Source organism: Scyliorhinus canicula, chromosome 29 (assembly GCF_902713615.1).
Source record: "Scyliorhinus canicula chromosome 29, sScyCan1.1, whole genome shotgun sequence".
NCBI classification, from domain to species: Eukaryota; Metazoa; Chordata; class Chondrichthyes; order Carcharhiniformes; family Scyliorhinidae; genus Scyliorhinus; species Scyliorhinus canicula.
This window is the reverse complement of record NC_052174.1, coordinates 3,276,094-3,299,053: the sequence shown is the minus strand read 5'-3', so window position 1 is coordinate 3,299,053 and position 22,960 is coordinate 3,276,094. Positions and strand designations below refer to the sequence as shown.

Below are 22,960 nucleotides of genomic sequence, written 5' to 3'. Positions count from 1 at the left end.
TACCCTGTTACTCTCGTTCCTGTCGAGAATCATCTTTGCTATCCTTTCCTCTACATCTCTGGATCTATTCGGAGGTCTGTAGACAACTCCCAACTGGGTGACCTCTCCTCTCCTGTTCCTAATCTCGGCCCATACTACCTCAGTAGACGAGTCCTCAAACGTCCTTTCTGCCGCCGTAATGCTTTCCTTGATTAACAATGCCACCCCCCCCCCCCCCCATTTTACCATCTCTTTTTTTACAGAAACATCTAAATCCTGGAACCTACAACAACCATTCCTGTCCCTGCTCTACCCATGTCTACGAAATCGCCACAACATCGAGATCCCAGGTACCAACTCATGCTGCAAGCTCACCCACCTTATTCTGGATGCTCCTGGTGTTGAAGTAGACACACCTCAAACCACCATCTTGCTTGCCGGTGCCCTCTTTCGAACTTTCAACCCTATCCCTGAACACAATACTCTCAACATCCTGTACACTGGGACTCCAATTTAGGTTCCCATCCCCCTGCTGAATTAGTTTAATCCCCCCGGAAGAGCACTAGCAAATCTCCCCCCCTCCCAGGATATTGGTACCCCTCTGTTTCTGGTGAAGACCATCCTGTTTGTAGAGGTCCCACCTACCCCAGAATGAGCCCCAATTATCCAGGAAACCAAAACCCTCCCTCCTGTACCATCCCTGTAGCCACGTGTTCAACTCCTCTCTCTCCTTATTTCTCACTTCGCTAGCACGTGGCATGGGTAACAACCCAGAGATAACAACTCTCTTTGTTCTAGCTCTCAGCTTCCACCACAGCTCCCTGAATTTCTGTCTCAAATCCCCATCTCTCTTCCTACCTATGTCGTTGGTAAGATCCAGCAGAGGGTAGCAGAGCAGAGCTTCTGATTGGCTGTTCCGGGGAGATTTGCATACGTGCAGTGCGGTCAGCGTAAATTGAATGTGTACCTGCGCAAGTGACCCGAGCTGTTTGAGAGAAGGCAAGCATCCAGCAGAGGGCAGCAGAGCAGAGTTCCTGATCGGCTGTTCCGGGGAGATTTGCATACGTGCAGTGCGGTCAGCGTAAGTTGAAGGTGTACCTGCGCAAGTGACCCGAGGCGTTCGAGTGAAGGGAGGCATCCAGCAGAGGGCAGCAGAGCAAAGATTCTGATTGGCTGTTATGGGTAGATATGCATATGTGCAGTGCGGTCAGAGTAAGTTGAAGGTGTACCTGCGCAAGTGACCCGAGGAGTTCGAGTGAAAACACGCATCCAGCAGAGCAGCGCTTCTGATTGGCTGTTATGGGTAGATTTGCATACGTGTAGTGCGGTCAGCGTAAGTTGAAAGTGGTTTGTGAAGGGGCTGTTCTCGAGTAGCTGCTTTACCCTAAACACTACTTACGTAATGTCTCCCACCCATCCTCTTCCTCTAACCAAAAAAAAGTTCTGTCCATCGGATTGCTAAACTAACAAGTTTTTAAAAAAATTTTTGTTTCCAGTAGTTTGGAAGTTAGTTCAGTGGGAATGGAGGTTAGGGCAGTTGAATGGTCCTCCTGCAGAATGTGGGAGGAAAGGGTCACCTCGAGTGTCCCTGCTGACTACATCTGCGGGAAGTGCACCCAACTCCAGCTCTTCGACTCTTCGAGCTGGATGAACTTCGGATCATTCGAGAGGGGGAGGGCGTTATTTAGAGGAGTTATAGGGAGATAGTGACACCTCAGGTAAAAGAAGAAGGTAGATGGGTTACCGTCAGGGGAACGAGAGGGAACCGGCAGGCAGTGCATGGATCCCCTGTGGTCGTTCCCCTCAATAACAAGTATACCGTTTTGGATACTGTTGGGGGGGGGGGTCGATTTACCAGGGGTAAGCAATGGGGCACAGGTCTCTGGCACAGAGTCTGTCACTGTTGCTCAGAAGGGAAGGGAGAAGAGGAACAGAGCACTTGTCATTGGTGACTCCATAGTTAGAGGAACAGACAGGAGGCTCTGTGGGAACGAAAGAGACTCACGGTTGGTGTATTGCCTCCCAGGTGCCAGGGTTCGTGATGTCACTGATCGTGTTTGTGGGAGCCTTAAAGGGGAGGGGGAGCAGCCCCAAGTCGTGGTGTTGGTAATCTTCTCCATTTCCCTGTCAGTTTACTAAATTCTCAAGCCGTTACTTTCAGATATGCGAGACAAGAGATAAATTGAAAGATTAGCTGGCCAAGAAGAGGGCACAGTGAATTATGGACCTCCTCTTTGCCAGAGTAGGACTGAAATTGTGGCCTTTCAATTGCCTTGCGAAATGTCTTCGAAGGAGGATGCAAATGCTCTGTTGATAAATTTGTGGACAGCACGATAATAGGTTGTAAGAAAAGTTGGGGGAGGGGGACAGAACATAAAATATAGGAGCACAATTAAGACAATTGGCCAATTGAGTGTGCTCTGTCGTTCCATCATGGCGGATATATTTCTCAATCCCATTTTCATAACTCCTGCACCCTGAAATTTTAGGGTTTTTCACACACCCGCCCACCCCCCCCCACCACCATCTGGCCTGGGCTTGCAAAATCCTACCAACTGTCCTGGTTTGAGACAATTCACACCTCTTTAACCTGGGATTACCCCTCTGTCTGGATATGTGAAGGCTTAATTACCTGCAATAACTCGCATTCAAAGTATCGTCTTGCAGCTTTGACTTTGTTTTTATATTTACGTTTCTGGAACTTACCTCTTCATTCACCTGAGAAAGGGGCAGTGCTCCGAACGCCAGTGATTTGAAACAAATCTGATGGACTTTAACCTGGTGTTGCAAGACTTCTTACTGTCCTAAGCTTTTAACTTCTCCTATTAGTGGAATTATCCTATCCACGTCAACCGTACCCGGGCCTCTGAGTATTTTGTTAGTTTGAAAGAGAAGCTACCCCATCTTTCGAAACTCAACAGAGTACACGCCCAGAGTTCCTAAGCGCTCCTCATATGACAAATACTTCATTTCCGGAATCATTCTTCTGAACCTCCTCTGGACTCTTTCCAAGGCCAACACAACCTTCCTTGGGTACTCGGCCCAAATATGCACACAGTACTACAAATGGTGTCGGACCAGAGCATTATACAGTCTCACCAGTGCATCACTATTCTTTAATTCTCGCCCTCACGCTATCAATGGTAACATTACACTTGTCATCCTAACAGTCAACTGAATCCACATGTTAACCTCATACAACTCCCGAAACAGGAATCCTAAGGCCCTTTGTACTTCAGATTTCCGACGCTTTTCCCCATTTAGAAATGATCGATACTTCTTTTCTCCTTCCAAAGTGCATAACGTCAGACTTTCCCTCATTGTGCTCCATCTTCCACTTCGTTTCCAACTCTCCCAACTTGGCCAAATCCTTCTGCACTACCTGTCTCTGTACATATATTTGTATCATCTGCAAACTTAGCAAAAATGCTCCCAGTACCTTCTTCCAGATCATTAATTTGTATTGTGCAAACTTGTGGTCCCAGCACAGAACACTCAGGTACACGGCTAGTTACCAGCTGTCATCCTGAAAAACACCCATTTATCCCCAATCTCTGCCTTCTGCCATCAACTAATCCTATATCCTTTACAGCACCTTGCTCCGAGCTCTAATTTTATTCAGCAAACTCCTGTATGGCATCATGCCCAAGGCTTTCTGGAATTCCAAATAGATCTTGTCCACTAGATCCCCCCTGAAAAGTTGTGTGTTATCTCTGCAACGAATTCAAACAGATTTGCTGGGCCTGTCCTCCCCTTGACGAACCAGTGCTGATCAAACCTCTTTTTCCATTCAATTCCAAATATTCCGCAATCTGATATTTAACTATAGACTGTAAAATTTTACTGAAGACCGAAATCAGTCTAACCGGCCTATATTTTCCCATCGTCTGCCTTCCTCCCTTCTTAAACAGCCTTGTTACATTAGCCATGTTCTAGTCTTCTGCGACTCTTCTTGCTTTCAGTGATTTCTGATAGATTACCATCTGTGCCTCCAAAATCTCCTTTAGCAGCCTATGGTGTAGTCCATCCGCTCAGCATGATGTCTCCACTTTTCAGCTTCCCCAGCACCTTCTACTTAATGCTGGCCACTGCACTGTCTTCACGTTCTGGTGTCCCACTGATGTCTTCTGCCATGAAGACAGACGGGAAGTGTCTTAAAGAATCATGGAGTCATCCTGGAATTTACAGTGCTGAAGGAGGCCAGTCTGCCCAACGAGTGTGAACCGGCCCTTGGAAAGATCACCTTACCTACGCCTACAACTCCACCGGATCCCAGTAACACCACCTAAAGTTTTTGGACAGGAAGGGCAATTTACCATGACCAATCCACCTAACCTGTACATCATTGGACTGTGGGAGGAAACCGGTAAAGCCGGAGGAATCCCACGCAGACACGGGAGAACGAGCAAACTCCGCACAAACAGTGACCCAAGCCGGGAAGCGAACCTTGGATCTTGGCGCTGTGAAGCAGCAGTGCTAACCACTGTCCTATCGTGCCGCCCTCCAACGTGGCACGTGGCGCCCTTTTTGTTTCTTTCATTTCTTTATTCATCATTAAAATGTCTCCTGCCTCAATTTCCAGTGGTCCAATGTCCACTAAGTCCTTTTATAGATTGAAAAAACCTCTTGCAATTTTCTTTTACATTACTAGCTAGATAAATACATATTTAATTTTCTCCACCTTACTGTTTTTTTAAATTGTCCTCTGCTTACTTTTAACAGCTAATAAATTCCCCGGCTTTTCACTAATCCTTGCTACAATGAAGAAATCACAATACAGCACAGGACCAAGCCCTTCGGCCCTCCAAGCCTGCGCCGATCATTATGCCTTTCTGAACGAAATCCTTCTATCCATCTGCGGTCGTATCCGTCTATTCCCATCCTCGTTATCCAGATGCCTCTTGAACGCATCTATTGTATATGCTTCCACCACCTCCCCCGGCAGCGCATTCCAGGCACTCACTACCCTGCTATGCAGCACGGTATCATAATGGTTAGCACGGCTGCTTCACAGCTCCAGGGTACCAGGTTTCATTCCCGGCTTGGGTGACTGTCTGTGCGGAATCTGCACGTTTTCCCCGTGTCTGCGTGGGCTTCCTCCGAGTGCTTTGGTTTCCTCCCACAGTCCAAAAATGTGCGGGTTAGATGGACTGGCCATGCTAAATTGACCTTAGTGTCCAAAAACTGTTAAGTGTGGGTTACTGGATTACCGGGATAGGGTAGATACATGGACTTCTGTAGGGTGCTCTTCGTAAGGGCTTACCTCCAGCATTTCCTCCAAAATGTATCGCTCGCACCTTAAATCAATGCCCCCCATTGATTGGTTTTTCACCCTGGCAAAAAAACACTCTATCTGGTCTCCTCTCAACCACTGTCGTGAAAACAATCCGAGTGTTTTGCAAACTCTGCTCATAGCTAATACTCTCCAGACCAGGAAACATCCTGGTAAACCTCCTCGGTGCCTTTTCCAAATTATCCACATTATTCTGGTGGTGCACGCAATATTGCAAATGAGGCCGATCGAAGGTTTTTTGGATCTTCATCACGACTTGCCATTAATTCTCAATGCCCCTTCAGATTAAGGCTTGTATGCTGTATGCCTTCTTGGCTACCTTCTCCACCTGCGTTGTCATTTTCAGGGATCTGTGGACCTGTGCACCTAGATCGCTTTGACTGTAAATACCCCTCATCTTCTCGTCAGTTACTGTAGTATCCCCCCCCCCCTTTATTAGTCGTTACAAAATACATTTCCTCACATTTGGCTAGATTAAATCCCATCTGCCTTTTCTCCTTCCAAGTCTCCAACCCTTACACCGCTATACTCTGTCTATGACAGAGCTAGTCCCGAAACTATCTTGTCAGCTCACCTTTGATCCCGTGTTTCTTCACCTGTTGTATCAGTCTGCCATGAGGTACCTTGAAAAATACTTTTAATGTAGTCCATGTGAACAACATCTACCGCAATTCCCTCATCAACACCTTCGTCACTTCCTTCAATAACCCAATCAAGTTAGTGAGGCATCAGTGCTAACCACTGCGTCCTTAGATCCAGGTATATTTAAAAAGAGATTAGGGGTCAGTGACAACAGTATGGTATCATTCACCTTGCACCCCTTCACAACACCATGCTGCCTGTCATTGATGAGTCTATTTGTGTACCCTCCCTCAGTATTCAGGGGTAGAGCCCATCAGGTGCTGGGAACTTACCACCTTAACATTTTTTTAAGACGACCAACAGCTCCTCCTTTTTTCATATCTATAAGGCCGAGAATATCGACATACACCCGAGATCAACTTCCACTAAGTCCTTCTCTTTGGTAGATACTGATGCACAGTACTCCTTTGTTTCCCTTATTCCCTCTAGCTCTACGCATAGATTCCCTCCTCTGTTCTTCAGTGGGCGACCCTCTTGCTCGTTATATAAGAACATAAGAACATAAGAACTAGGAGCAGGAGTAGGCCATCTGGCCCCTCGAGCCTGCTCCGCCATTCAATTAGATCATGGCTGATCTTTTGTGGACTCAGCTCCACTTTCCGGCCCGAACACCATAACCCTTAATCCCTTTATTCTTCAAAAAACTATCAATCTTTACCTTAAAAATATGTAATGAAGGAGCCTCAACTGCTTCACTGGGCAAAGAATTCCATAGATTCACAACCCTTTGGGTGAAGAAGTTCCTCCTAAACTCAGTCCTAAATCTACTTCCCCTTATTTTGAGGCTGTGCCCCCTAGTTCTGCTGTCACCCGCCAGTGGAAACAACCTGCCCGCATCTATCCTATCTATTCCCTTCATAATTTTAAATGTTTCTATATACGTATAGAATTCCTTGGGATTTGCCTCAATCCTGTTTGGCAATGGCTTTTCATGACCTCTTACAGTCGCCCAACCTCCTTGATAAGTTTTTTCCTACTTTCTGCATATTCTTCAAGTGCTGCGTCTGTTCTGGGCCCTCTGGACCTTACGAATTGATTACATTGCTTTTTTAATACATTGTATTGTTTGTAGGCCATGGTTGTCCTCCCCTCAGCATGTTTCCTCCTCCTTGGAATGATTTTCTATTTTGCCTCCAGAATACTCCTAGCAAACTCTTTTCAGGTTTCCGGCCCTCCTTCTAATCAACTCTGGCCAGGTCCTTCCTCATGATTTTGTAGTTATATTTACTCAATTATAATACTGTTACATCTAATTCCAGCGTGTATCTCTCAACTGCAAGGCGAATGATATCATACTGTGGTCACTGCCCCCTAAGGCTTCTACACTTTCAGTTCCCATATCAGGTCGGCCTAATTCACATAGCCAAAACCAAAATTGACTGTTCCCTCGTGGGCGCTTGTTGACAAGCCACGAATTTCTTTTTGGTGCAATCAGCGACCAAACATATTTTCCAGTTGATACCATATTGAAGTCTACATCCTTGGCAGCACTGTAGCACAAGTGGTAGCGCTGTGGCTTCACAGCGCCAGGTCTCAGGTTCGACTCCCCGCTGGGTCACTGTCTGTGTAGAGTTTGCACGTTCTCCCTGTGTCTTCGTGGGTTTCCTCCGGGTGCTCCGGTTTCCTCTCACAGTCCAGAGACGTGCAGGTTAGGTGGATTGGCCATGCTAAATTGCCCTTTGTGACCAAAAAGATTAGGAGGGATTATTGGGTTACGGTGATAGGGTGTAAGTGAGGGCTTAAGTGGGTCGATGCTGATTCGATTGACCGAATGGCCTCCTTCTGCACTGTATGTTCTACGTACACCATTATTATAATATTACATTCCTTATATGCTGTTTCTGCCTGTTTATTATGTTTTGCCCCACATCCTGCCTACTTCTTAGGGGAATGTACGTAACTCCCATTAGGGTCTTTCTTTCCTTTGCGATTCCTGAACTATACCCATTCTGACTAGGTTCTTCCCCGCATCCTGACTACTGCCCAGTGGTCTGAACGTAACTCCCATCAGGGTTTGTTTTTTCCTTGCGATTCCTCAAATCTCCCCACACATATTATACGCCTTCTAACAGTATATGGCGTCTTGCTATCAACTTAATGTCATTGATTACTCACAATGCAACCTCATCCCGTTTGCCCATCTGCTTGTCTTTTCGATAGGACACAGATCTATGGATATTTTCGATTTCAATCCTGATCCCCTTGCAACCACGTCTGTATGATTCCGAAAACATTGCACCCGCCAATTTCAATGTCTTCAAGAAGCTCATTTACGTTGTATTCGTATGCTGCGCGAATTTAATGCAGGATCCTAGGCCCTGCATTGACCACCCATCTTCTGATAGTTGTACCCTTATCATCTGGGCCTGAAACTTGATTCCAGCCGCTTTCCATACTCTAGGATTTAATACTTGTTTTGGATCATTTACTAACCTCTCCTAAACATTCCCCTTTAACGAGTAAAATATCCTGATCATTACCCCAGACTCCCTCTTCTCTTTTAACATTAATTTACTAATATTACATACAACGGGATCCCCACCCCCCGATTATACAGGATGAAGCTATATCTACTGCCTTGTTATGCGATTCGCCAGAACTCTGGTCCAACCATGGTTCAGGTGAAGACCGTCTCAATGTAACAGCTCCTTCCTTCCCCAATATTAGTGTTAATGTCCCGAGAACTGAAATCAATTTCGCCCACGCCAACATTTGAGCTACGTATTCATCTCTTTAATTGTCTTGACCTGTGCTAATTAGCACATGTTTACAAAGCGACATCGATTGGTTATGTAATTGGGCAAAACGTTGGCAAATAGCGTTTAACGTGGGAAAATTTGATGTTGCTCAATTTGGAAGGGAGAACAAAATAATAGAGTATTCGTTAAATGGTGAAAACTGCAGAAAGTGGAAAACACAAAGGAACTGAGGGGTACGTGTGCCTGAAAGACAAAGCAAGCACAAAAGTTGCAGCAGGTAATCAGGAATGCTGGTGGAACATTGCCCCTTTTCTCAGGAGGATTGTAACACACAAGTAAAGTCGCATTTCTGCTACTGTAAAAGGTACCGGTGACACCATATCTGGAGCACTGTGAGAAATTTTGGTTCCACCATTTTGGGAAATGTATGATATAATTCGAGCCAGATCAGCGAAGTTTCACTGGGAAGATTTCCGGAATGCAGGGATTGCCTGATAAGCAAAGGTTAAACAGGTTGAAGCTCAACTCCTTGAAAGTCAGACGAATGAAAGGTGGTATTAATAAAACATATAGGATTACTAAGGTGATTGACAGAGTTACTGCTGAGAGTAAATGTTATCTCATAGAATAATCTAGCACCAGATGACATTGTCTCAGAGTAAACGGGTGCCGATTGAATAATTAGAAGAAGCGGAATATCTTCTTTCAGAGCGGCATGGGTCTTTGGAACTCCTTGCTAAAGAGCGTATTTGGGGTAGAGTACCTTCTGCATATTGATCATCATGAACCCACAGCCCCACCATTTCTGACACGAGAAACTACACTTGTAGTGTCCCCCACCCTTCCACCTCCTCTAACCTGAGTGAATATCAGATACGCTCATTCTTTCTTTTCTTTTATCCGCAAGTTATAGCTTCAGATTTTCGGCGGAGGCAGTGGCCAGGGGTCTGTCGCGAAGGTAAGTTTACCTCTTTAAAATGCTACCTTGCAGGAGAAGCAGCCTTCAGATTATCGGCGGGAGCAGTGGCCAGGGGTCTGTCTCGAAGGTCAGTTTACCTCTTTAGAAAACTTACCTTGCAGGAAATTAAAAATGAAAATGAAAATCGCTTATTGTCATGAGTAGGCTTCAACTGAAGTTACTGTGAAAAGGCCCTAGTCGCCACATTCCGGCGCCTGTCCGGGGAGGCTGGTAAGGCAATCGAACCGTGCTGCTGGCCTGCTTGGTCTGCTTTAAAAGCCAGCGATTTTGCTGAGTGAGCTAAACCAGCCTTCAGATATTCGGCGGGAGCAGTGGTCAGGGGTCTGTCGGGAAGTTATGTTTACCTCTTTAAAAACTTTAAAAACTTACCTTGAAGAGTGATATCACAGCAAAGCAGTGACCTGATTGATTGGTAAGGACAGTGCTCCAATTAGCAGTAGCTGGAAGAAAGTTAACTCTTCGTATGTTGATAAATATTGTGATTAGTAAGTAAAATTCTTATTCCTTTCACTTATGCATTATTTGATATTATAGTTGTAATCAGTTAAGGTAAAGTATAAAAATGGCAGGAGATTCCAGTGTTATGCAGCTCGTGCTCATTGTGGGAGTTCAGGGACACGGCCAATGCCCTGGACTCCTTCAGTGCGGGAAGTGTATCCAGGTGAGGTATGACGGGCATGCTGCTGCGGATGGATTCACTTTGGAGCATCGGCGCTGCTGAGGCCGTCGTGGATAGCACGTTCAGTGAATTGATCACACCGCAGATTAGAATTGGTGAGGGAGACAGGGAATGGGTGACCAAAAGGCAGAGAAAGAGCAGGAAGGCAGTACAGGTGTCCACTGCGGTCATCTCCCTACAAAACAGATATACAGTTTTGGATACTGTTAGGGGGGATGACTAACCAGGGGAAGGCAGTAGCTGGCAGGCTCATGGCACCGTGGATGGCTCTACTGCACAGAAGGGAGGGAAAAAGACTGGCAGGACTATAGTCATAGGGGATTCAATCGTAAGTGGAGTAGTCAGGCGTTTCTGTGGTCGAAAACGAGACTCCCGAATGGTATATTGCCTCCCGGTGCACGAGTCAGGGACGTCTCAGATCGGCTGCAGGACATACTGAAGGGTGCGGGTGAACAGCGAGTTGTCGTGGTGCATATAGGAACCAACGATATAGGTTTAAAAAAACGGGATGAGGTTCTACAATCAGAATTTAGGGAGTTAGGAGAAAAGTTAAAAAGCAGGACGCCAAATGTAGGAATCTCAGGATTGCTACCAGTGCCACGAGACAGTCAGATTAGAAATTCATGAGTAGTCAGAATCAATACGTGACTTGAGAGATGGTGCAGAAGGGAGGCGTTCTGAATTTTGGCACATTGGAACCGGTTCTGGGGGCGGTGTGACCATTACAAATCGGATGGTCTACACTTGGGCAGGACTGGAACCAATGTCCAAGGGGGTGCTTTTACTAACACTGTTGAGGAGGTTTTACACTCATGTGGCAGAGGGATGGAAACCAGATTTTGGAAGTTAGAGGTCAATAAAGAGGCAGAAACTAAAGCCAGTAAGTTACTAGATAATAAACACAATGTGACTAAGGGGAAGAGTAGACAGGGAAGAGATGATGAACGCAAAGGGACAGGTGGTCTGAGGTGCATTTGTTTTAATGCGAGAATGTAGCAGGTAAGGTAGATGAACTTAGGGCTTGGATTAATACCTGGGAATGTTATGTTATTGGTATTACTGAGACTTGGTTGAGGGAAGGGCAAGACTGGCAACTAAATATCCCAGGGTATAGGTGCTTCAGAAGGGATATAGAAGGAGGTAAAAGGTGTGGAGGAGTGCATTACTGGTCAGAGATGATATCACAGCTGTGATTAAGGAGCGCACGATGGAGGATTCGAGCACTGAGGCAATATGGGTAGAGCTAAGAAATAGGAAGGGTGCAGTAACATTGTAGGGAATTTACTATGGGCCTCCCGGGGGCTGGTTTAGCTCTCTGTGCTAAATTGCTTTCCTTTATACCATACCAAGCAGGACAGGAGCACGGTTCGAATCCCGTACCAGCCTCCCCGGACAAGAGGCGGAATGTGGCGACTAGGGGCTTTTCAGAGTAACTTCATTGAAGCCTACTCGAATAAGTGATTTTCATCGTCATTTTCATTTTCATTTCAAAAGCGAGCGTGAAGTAGAGGTACACATATGTAGATAGATTATAGAAAAGTGGAGGAGCATTAGGGTGGTCGTGATGGGAGACATTAACTTTCACAATATTGACTGGGACTCATGGAATGTTGGCGATGGAACAGAATGTGTAAGGAGTATCCAGGAGAGTTTTTTTTAGAGCAGTGTGTAAACAGCACAACTCGGGAAGTGGCCATACTTGACCCGGTTTGGGGAATGATCCCTGCAGGTGGTTGAAGTTTCAGTCGTTGATTACTTTGGGAATAGCGATCACAATTCCGTAAGTTTTAGAATAGTCATGGACAAAGCTGGGAGGTCCGAAACGAAGAGTGCTACATTGGGGAAAGGCCAAGTATAACAACATTCGGCAGGAGCTAAGGAATGTGGATTGGGATCAGTTGTTTAACGGTAAATCCACATTTGAAATGTGGGAGTCTTTTGAGGAAAGGTCGATTAGAGTGCAGGACAGACATGTCCCTGTGAAAATGAGGGATAGAAATGGCAAGATTAGGGAACCATGGATGACGGGTGGAATTGTGAGACTAGCTAAAATGAAAAAGGAAGCATACATAAGTTCTAGGCGACTTAGAGCTGTTGAAGCCTTGGAGGAATATCGGGAAAGTAGGACAAATCTCAAACGCGCAACAAAGATGGCGAAAAAGGGTCATGAAATATCTTTGGCTAACAGTGTTAAGGAAAATCCCAAAGCCTTTTATTCGTATGTGATGTGCAAGATGGGTAACTGGAGAAAGGATTGGCCCACTCAAAGACAAAAGAGGGAATTTATGCGTGGAGTTAGAGGAAATGCGTGAGATGTTTAATGAGCACTTTGCATCGGTATTCACCAAGGAGAGGGACATGACGGATGTTGAAGCTAGGGATGGATCTTTAAACACACTAGGTCAAGTCGGCATAAGGAATGGGGAAGTTTTGGGTATTCTAAAAGGCATTAAGGTGGACAAGTCAACAGGTCCGGATGGGATCTATCCCAGGTTCCTGAGGGAAGCGAGGGACGAAATAGCTGGGCCCTTAACAGCTATCTTTGCAGCATCCTTGAGCACGGCTGAGGTCCCGGAGGACTGGAGAATTGCTAATGTTGTCCGTTTGGTTACGAAGTGTAGCGGGGATAATCCAGGGAATTATAGACCTGTGAGCTTGGCGTTCGTGGATGGCAAACTGTTGGAGAAGATACTGAGGGATGGGATCTGAAAATGAATTGATGGGTAATGGGTCGGATCAGAGTAAAGGAATGAGGTAGAGGATCTGGTGAACTGGTGCGACAACAATAATCTCTTCCTCAACGTAAACAAAATGAAGGAGATTGTCATTGACTTCAGGAAGTGCAGTGGAGAACATGCCCCTGTCTACATCAATGGGAACGTAATAGCAAGGGTCGAGAGCTTCAGGTTTTTCGGTGTCCAGATCACCCACAGCCTGTCCTGGTCCCCCGATGCCGACACTATAGTTCAGAAAGCCCACCAACAACTCGACTTTCTCAGAAGGCTAAGGACATTTGGAATCTATGTGTGGAGCAAGAGGAAATGGGCGAGGTATTAAATAAATACTTTGCATCAGTATCAACCAAAGAGAAGGAAATGGTGGATGTTTAGTCTGGAGAAGGGTGTGTAGATAGCCTGGGTCACATTGAGATCCCAAAAGACGAGGTGTTGGTCGTCTTGAAAAATATTATTGTGGATTAGTCCTCAGTGCCTGACGGGTTCTACCCCAGAATACAGAAGGAGGCAAGAGAGGAAATTGTAGAGGCCTTGACAGAAATCTTTGGATCCTCACTGTCTTCAGGTGATGTTCCGGAGGACTGGAGAATATCCAATGTTATTCCTTTGTTTAAGAAGGGTAGCAAGGATAATCCAGGGAATTGCAGGCCAGTGAGCCTTACGTCAATGGTAGGAACATTACTGGAGAAAATACTTCGTGATTCATAGATCAAATTCATTTGGAAGCAAATGGACGTATGAGCGAGAAGCAGCACGATTTTGTGAAGGGGAGGTCATTTCTCACTAGAAAAAAAGAATTACTGCGGATGCTGGAATCTGAAAGGAAAGGGAAGACGCTGGAACATCTCAGCAAGTCCGGCAGCATCTGTTGGGAGTGAAAAGAGCTAACGTTTCAAGTCCGATGACTCTTTGTCAAAGCTCTTTGTCAGCTTTGAGAAAGAGTCACCGGACTCGAAACGTTAGCTATTTTCTAATCATATCTCTAATCAAATTATTCCTTTCCAGATGATTAGACATCCTATCTCTTATAAACCTTTCCAAGACTTTTCCCACAACAGAAGTAAGGCTCATTGGTCTATAGTTACCGGGTTTATCTCTACTCCCCTTCTTGTACAAGGGGACAACATTTGCTATCCTCCAGTCCTCTGGCACTATTCCTGCAGCCAAAGATGACTTAAAGATCAAAGCCAAAGGCTCAGCAATCTCCTCCCTAGCTTCCCAGAGAATCCTAGGATAAATCCCATCCGGCCCAGGGGACGTATCTATTTTCACACTTTCCAGAATCGCTAACGCCGCCTCCTTATGAACCTCAAGCCCTTCTAGTCTAGTAGCCTATATCTCCGTATACTCCTCTATAACTTTGTCTTTTTCCTGTGTGAATACTGACGAAAAATACTCGTTTAGCACCTCTCCTATCTCCTCGGACTCTACGCACAACTTCCCACTACTGTCCTTGACTGGCCCTACTCTTACCTTAGTCATTCTTTTATTCCTGACATACCTATAGAAAGCTTTAGGGTTATCCTTGATCCAACCTGCCAAAGACTTCTCATGTCCTCGCTTGGCTCTTCTTATCTCTCTCTTTAGAGCTTCTAGCAAACTTGTAACACTCAAGCGACCCAACTGAACCATCAGGTCTCATCTTCACATAAGCCTCCTTCTTCCTCTTGACAAGTGTTTCAACTGCTTTAGTAACCCATGGTTCCCTCACTCGACCACTTCCTCCCTGCCTAACAGTTCCTTACTTAGTAGCTGTTCCTTGAACATGCTCCACATTTCCATTGTGTACATCCCCTGCAGTTTTCCTCTCCAGGCGATGAATTCTAAGTCTTGCCTCATCGCATCATAATTACCTTCCCCCCAGCAATAACTCTTGCCCTGCGTTTTATACCTATCCCCTTCCATCGCTAATGTAAAAGTAATCGAATTGTGGTCACTATCACCAAAATGCTCACCTACCTCCAAATCTAACACCTGTCCTGATTCATTACCCAGTACCAACTCTAATACGGCCTCGCCTCTTGTTGGCCTATCGACATACTGCATCAGGAAACCCTCCTGCACACATTGGACAAAAACGGATCCATCTAAAGTTCTCGAACTATAGTGTTTCCAGTCAATATTTGGAAAGTTAAAATCCCCCATAAAAACTACCCTGTTATTTTCGCTCCTATCCGGAATCATCTTTCCAATCCTTTCCTCTATATTTCTGGAACTTTTCGGAGGCCTATAGAAAAGCCTTAACAGGGTGACCTCTCCTTTCCTGTTACTTAACTCAGCCCATTATACCTCAGTATTCGAGTCCTCATCAAATGTCCTCTTAGCCACCGTAATACTGTCCTTGACTAACAATGCCACCTCTCCCCCTCTCTTACCACCTTTCCTGAACTTACTGAAATATCTAAACCCCGGCACCTGCAACAACCATTCCTCGCCCTGCTCTATCCATGTCTCGGAAATGGCCACAACATTGAAGTCCCAGGTACTAGCTTACCTACCTTATTCCGGATGCTCCTGGCATTGAAGTAGACGCACTTTAGACCACCTTCCCTCCTGCCGGTACACTCCTGCAACTTTGAAACCTTACTCATGACCTCACTACTCTCAGCTTCTTGTGTTAACTGCATAGAGAGAGTGGACAGTCAGAGGCTTTTTCCAAGGGTTGAGGTATCAATTACTTGGGGGCATAGGTTTAAGGTGCGCGGGGCAAGCTTTAGAGGAGATTAAGGAGGCAAGATTTTTGCACAGAGGTTAGTGGCTGCCTGGAACTCGCTGCCCGAGGAGGTGCCGGAGGCAGGGACGATAGTGACATTTAAGGGGCATCTTGACAAAAACATGAATAGGATGGGAATAGTGGGATACGGACCCAGGAAGTGTAGAATATTTTAGTTTAGACGGGCAGCATGGTGGGCACAGGCTTGGAGGTCCGAAAGGCCTGTTCCTGTGCTGTATTTTTATTTGTTCTTTGTTCTTTGCTCTTTGTTCTTTGTTCTTTGTTCTTTGTTCTTTGTTCTTTGTTCTTTGTTCTTTGTTCTTCGTTCTTTGTTCCCTGTTCATTTTTTGTTTTCTGTTCTTTGTTCATACACGCACTCCTCATTGGGCACACATCCTCCTCACAGAGGCACTTGCCGCACACATATTCCTCCTCACACACACTGCTCCTCATGCACACTCACTCTTTCTTACACACAGTCCTACTCACGCACACGAACTCCTCACGTATGCATTCTTCACAGACACACCTCCTCACAGAGAAATACACTCCTCGCACACACAAACTCCTCCTCACGCCCACACGCTACTCTTCGAGCTCACAGACTCCTCCTCACGCATACTTTCCTCCTCAAACACACTCCACCATACACACACTCCTCGTCGCACACAAATCCTCCTCCTCACAGAGACACATGGTACAAATACTCACTCCTCCCCAGACACGAACGCTTCTACTCACACACACTCTCCTCCTCATATACATTCCTCTTGATACGCGCACTTCCTCACACACACAATTCTCACTCGCACCCACTCCCTCTTCACGCACGCACAAACACACACTGCTCCTCATGAACACACAAACTTCTCACACACACTCCTCCTGAGACACACATCTCCTCACATTACACACAAATACACTCCTCCTCACACATAAGCACTGATACTCACACAGACCGTCCTCCACACTCACACACACACACTCCTCCTGACACACAAACACTTATACTCACACAGACCATCCTCCTCTCTCTCACACTCACACTCCTCCTCACACACAAATACTCATTCTCAAACAGACCGTCCTCCGCTCTCTCACCCAAACACACTCCTAACACATATACCGTCCTCTTTGCACATGCGAGAACCCTCCTCCTCACACATACCCACACTCCTGACACATACACACTTATCCTCACAAAAACACATACACACACACATACATACACACATACTCCTGTTCATACGCAAACCTTGTTTTGATCGGCGTCTGTCCTGACATTTAAAATAATCTCAACATATTCACTGAATGGGGGAATCTTAAGGCCTAGAAGAACGTATGATTCATATTGGGAACTATAATATCCTGTAGAATTATTTCCCTTAATATTGATGGTAAATGCTACATTGTCTGCATCGACATTAAGAGACTGAACACATTTTCTGTTCTCTCCTTTACATAAATGAAATGTTCTTCCAGTGAGGCGGATTTCACCTTGGCTGGAAATAAGAACGTCTGTATCGTTTGCCTTTCCACCAGAATCTGGGACCTTTTTATTGGTCGGTGGCGAGAGTTCATCTGTAACACACAGAAGCATTCACGATAATTGTGAAACAGAAGACAATGGATGGCACACAAGATAATTAAGTAAAATCAAACAAATTAATCAGTTTGATTCCAAAAAATAATATTGCGTTTCCGTAATTCTGAACAATATAGCCAATTGAAAACACTTTAATTATTGGCATGTCGCTTTGCCTCTGCACTCGAATTGAACGCATGTGCGTTGGAATATATGTCATTGGCTGTGCAATTATTCACATCTCCCATCAATGTATTCATCCGCCAGCCTCTCATTGTTACAAGTTGTAACCATCCTTCTCCTGCCAGGCTGTGTCGGTCTCTCTGGTTCCTATTAGCTAACATCAAATTGAGTATGCCTGAGAAACTTCACAGAACGTGTCTACTCTCTTATTGTTGTTATCAGTCTTTCCATCCACAACGGCGCTTCAGAAAATCATTAAACAAATTCAACAAACATTTACATAGATGATTTGAAGATGGGGACGAAGGGCAACGTGTCCAAGTTTGCAGACGACACTCAGATGAAAGGTGAAGCAAAAAGAGCAGAGGATAAAGGAAGTCTGTAGAGGGACCTGGATGGGTTAAGTGAACGGGCTAGAGTCTGGCAGATGGAACACAATGTTGACGAATGTGAGGTTATCCATTTTGGTAGGAATAAAGGCAAAAGTGATTATTATTTAAATTACAAAAATATTAAAACATGGAATGCTGTCCTTCATTGTTAGAGGGATGGAGTTTAAGACTAGGGAGATTATGCTGCAATTGTATAAGATGTTAGTGAGGCCACACCTGGAATACTGTGTTCGATTTTGGTCTCCCTACCTGAGAAAGGACATACTGGCGCTGGAGGGTGTGCAGAGGAGATTCACAAGGTTGATCCCAGAGCTGAAGGGGTTGGATTACGAGGAGAGGTTGAGTAAACTGGAACTGTACTGATTGGAATTTAGAAAGGGGGTTATCTTATAGAAACATAGAACATTATGAAGGGAAAAGATAGGATAGATGCGGGCAGGTTGTTTCCACTGGTGGGTAAATGCAGAACTTGGGGGCACAGCCTCAAAATAAGGGAAGTAGATTTATGACTGAATTTAGCAGGAACTTCTTCACCCAAAGGGTTGTGAATCTATGGAATCCCTTGCCCAGTGAAGCAGTTGATGCTCCTCCTTTAAATGTTTTTGAGGTATATTGAGATAGATTTTTGAAGAACAAAGGGATTAAGGGTTATGGTGTTCGGGCTGGAAAGTGGAGCTGAGTCCACAAAAGATCAGCCATGATCTCATTGAATGGCGTAGCAGACGCGAGGGGCCAGATGGCCTACTCCTGCGCCTAGTTCTTATTTCTTATGTTCTTAAGTCCCCTACTCGTAATCAACAGACCTGACGCGCATTTGGTTCAGTTTATACATGTTTAATGCACAGCACGCAAATTTAAATAGTTTATATTTCAACGGTGTTTTGATTTCTTGAGATGACGTGTGGTGTCGGTGTTTGTGCCAGCATTTATTGACAATTCCGAATTGGACGGAAAGTAATGAAGCGAAAAATTGTTGTATCGGAATTAATTAGAAATTCGTTTTAAAAACTTTAATAATCCAATAAGTGCTGAAGTGGTTAACACTACTTTATCAATCTGTGTTCCACATACAAGTTGTTCAACTAAGCTGCATATTGTAAGACGACACCCCCAAGGAACAAACCAGATGTTAACTCTCAAGATCTCTCAAGACTTCGAATGAAGTGACTGTGAAAAGCCTCTGGTCGCCACATTCCGGCGCCTGTTCAGGGTGGCTGGTTCGGGAATTTAACCATGCTGCTGGCTTGCCTTGGTCTGCTTGCAAAACCAGCGATTTAGCCCTGTGCAAATTTTGGACAGTCCACGATTTGCTTTGGTTCCAGGATGTCTGCCGGTAATTACAGGGAGCTGATGATGGATAGCATCGATACCTCGAAAGAAGCCAGTGAACAACAGGGAGGAAAGTGATTGATGGCATCAGATATCGAACTTCCAATATCAGTAATAGTAACACAACATATCTTGTGTGGAATTCTGGAATCCGCATTAGAGGAAGTATGCGATAGCAGTCGAAAGGATCCACAGCAGATTTACCAGAATGGTGCCCTTATTGGTGAGTTTCCGTTGTGAATAGAGACTGATTAGTCTTGGATTATTTTCCGTGGAGTTGGAAGACCGAACAGGGAATGATTCAGATGTAGAAAATTATGAGAGGCACAAATGGAGTAGACAGGTACAAGCCTTTCCTGTTGTAGAATTTGTCAATAACCAGCGGTTGTAAATTTAAGGATAGGGGCAGAAGGTTCAGAGGAGGTTAGAGAAAAAAACATTTTTTCTCCAGATTGTGTTGGGAGATTAGAATTCGCTACCTGAAATAGAGATGGAGGCAGAGACACTCATTATATTTAAGAAGTATTTAGTAGTGCACTTGTGATCGCAGGGCAGACAAGACTGTGGATCAAGTTCTGCAAAAGGGGATTAGAATGGTTATATGGTTGTTTTTGACTGCCGTAGATACGATAGTCCGACGAGCCTTTTGTGCCCTGTATGACTATAAGAGGCTATTCTATGACTCCATCTGCCCTTGAACTGATGGATACAGTGAATTGTATTAACAAGTGTATTAACAGTCAGTGAGATCTTGGTCCACAGGTCACTGAAAGGGGTAACACAGGTGGAGAAGGTAGTCAAGAAGGTTGTCAAGAAGGCATAAGACATGCTTGCCTTCATTGGCCGGGGCATTGAGTATAAAAATTGGCAAGTCATGTTGCAGCTGTATAGAACACGAGTTAGGCCACACTTGGAGTATAGTGTTCAATTCTGGTCGCCACACTACCAGAATGATGTGGATGCTTTAGAGAGGGTGCAGAAGAGATTTACCAGGATGTTGCCTGGTATGGAGGGCATTAGCTATAAGCAGAGGGTGAATTAACTTTGTTTGTACTCACTGGAACGAAGGAGGCTGAGGGGCGACCCGATAAAGGTCCACAAAATTTAATTATGAGGGGCACAGGCAGAGTGGATAGTCAGAGACATTTACCAGGGTAGAGGGGTCAATTACAAGGAGGAATAGCTTTAATGTGCGATGGTCAAGATTTAGAGGAGATGTGCGATGCCAGTTTTTATACAGAGAGGGTAGTGGGTGCCTGGAACTCACTGCCGGAGGGGCTGGTGGAAGCAGGGACGATAGTGACGTTTAAGGGCCATCTTGGCAAATACATGAATAGGATGGGAATAGAGGGATAAGGACACCGGAAGTGTAGGTGATTTTAGTTTAGACGGGATGCATGGTCGGCGCATACTTGGAGGGCCGCAGGGTCTGTTTCTGTGCTGTACCTTTCTTTGTTCTTTGTTCTTTGATAATATAATTAAACATGCAAAACCTTAATGCGATTGCTTAATTATTCTCACATGATCTGCACGATGTAAACCGAATCGATAGTCCTGATTGTGCATAGAAGACCAATAAGAAGTGATTGGAACTTTTAAATGTCCTCCATCTTAATGAGAAGTCTGAACAGAGCGGGTAGCAGAGTTTCCTATTGTCCGAGCTCCAGACGCCACCAGCCCAGCAATAAATGCAATAAAGGCCTTGTTCGAAACTCCAAGTGTCTCGTCTGGTCTCTCATGAGCGTGAGGGTGAAGTAAACCATAGTTCAATAGCTGTACAATTCGCCCCAAAAAGGTTTGCTCGGCCATTTGAGAGGGAAGTGAGGGATCCTTCAGATTGTTGAGGTCATATGTCGGCCAGACCAGGTAAGGTAAGACTGGAGATTCACTTCCCTAAAGGATAATAATGAATCAGATGGAATTTGTTTTCGAAAATCAATGCTAATTCTATGGCCATGATTTGAGCTGTAATTCCAGATTTGTATTGAATTCAATGTAACCATGAGCAGTGGTGGGTTTAGATCCTCGGCCCCAAGTGCATTACGCTAGGTCGCTTCATTTTTATCCTCCAGACGATATGACTAGACTACCGCAGCCTATTAATCTGTCCGCCACCTCTCAAGTTGGGTTTCTAAGTTATACATGTGATCCGTCTGTTTTAGGTACTCAAATGGAATAAAAGTAGTTAAGGCGCCAAACGTGACCCTGTGGTACTCAACAAGTTAGAATTTACGAACCGGATAAAGACCTATGCATCTGAAGTGAACAATGTGGGCATCGACAGATTGGGGAGAGTACACTGCAACTATTTGGGAAAACCTGCAGTTACACCATTTCACTGGATAAGTTGAATTCTTCAATTTCAGGCTATGGAATTACTATGTGTGACAGATTACACAATGACCCAGCGTGTCTCTGAGAAGCCAGATTTCAGGCAGAAATACTCCATATGTTACAATTCAAGGTGCATTCTGCAATGTCTAAGAAGGTACCATTGTGATGGCTCCAGTAAGTCTGCGAATAGCAAATGGGATTGAGAATATTTAATGACTACACTCAGATATAAGACCAGCAATATCACTCTAGTAACAAACCAGCATAAGTTCCTTTGCACTGATTGGATAGTTTAAGTAAGCATGGGGGCCTTTCATGTGATCGGTTAAGTAGTCGCATATGCTGCGCATGATGTAACCTGAATCGATAGTTAAAATTGGATATCGATAACTAGAAACAAATGTCTGGTATCTGCTAATTCCCTCTAATGAAATCTCAAAAGTATAATTATCTGCACCATTCTTGAATCTGGGCCTCTTGGTGTCATAATATAAATGTTGTGAGCCCTCGCAACAGCCTGTAAATAAAGCTAAGCTATTAAATCCAAGAGTGTTCCTTTGGTATCTCGTGAGGGTGAATGTGAAGTACAGTACAGTCAAACAGCTGTACATTTTTCCCTTAACAGCATGTCTAATCTCTGCTTTACTTTGACAAACACATCTGCTATGAACACGAATATCTTACCATAAACAATTGGAGCTCTTTATTCCTTTAGTAACATTTCTTGCTTTCATTCTCGACAATTCAAATTTCACCCTTTTATTATGTTTTGAGTCACCTTGGCTGCATTTGGAAAGTTGACCAATTCCATCAGTGATCTTCACAAATTTCTTGGGTTTTAATTTCAAGTTAATGTTTCCCCTCACTGCCTGATTTATCCCGAAAAGATGTACCGTTCTGTTGGAGTCTTATTTTCTCACTGCTGAAAATTCGTGGCAGAGAATTATTGACCCGACTCTTCAATATCTACCATTCCGTCCATATGTTTCTCCGACTTAAAATGTAAAATTTCAATTCTCTACTATTTGTCAAATTAGCAACTTGCAGAATGGAATGTGTCTACTCCTAAACTTCCTGCTGCTAAACACACGAGGCCGGGTACATGTTATACTGGGGGAAGACATTGCTAACACACCAGACAGGTGTGTGTACCGCAGTATTAGTCATAGAGTCGACCAATTTAGGCACTGAATAAAAAAGTTAACTCTCACCTTACCAATTACCAACTATAGAATTCGATTCGGAACATCTGGAGAACGGTGCCTTTCAGTAATGAAGGCAGTGGTGCCACGACCTTTCGGAGTTTTCCAAGCTCCTATTCGGTTTCTCTGGAAATGCAGACACCAAATTGCACTCTGTGTTTTGGAAGATGCACCGGAGGAAATAAAACGCAATTATGAATCAGATACACTATATTG

At 44.7% G+C, this 22,960-nt stretch overlaps 1 long non-coding RNA gene across 1 annotated transcript; it reads left to right on the top strand.

Annotated features, from left to right (window-relative positions):
- Positions 1 to 242: 242 nt before the first annotated feature.
- Positions 243 to 22,084, top strand: LOC119958439. Its single transcript, XR_005459025.1, has 2 exons — positions 243 to 329; positions 21,371 to 22,084. It is a non-coding gene; the product is annotated as an uncharacterized LOC119958439 (long non-coding RNA).
- The last annotated feature ends 876 nt before the right edge of the window (positions 22,085 to 22,960 follow it).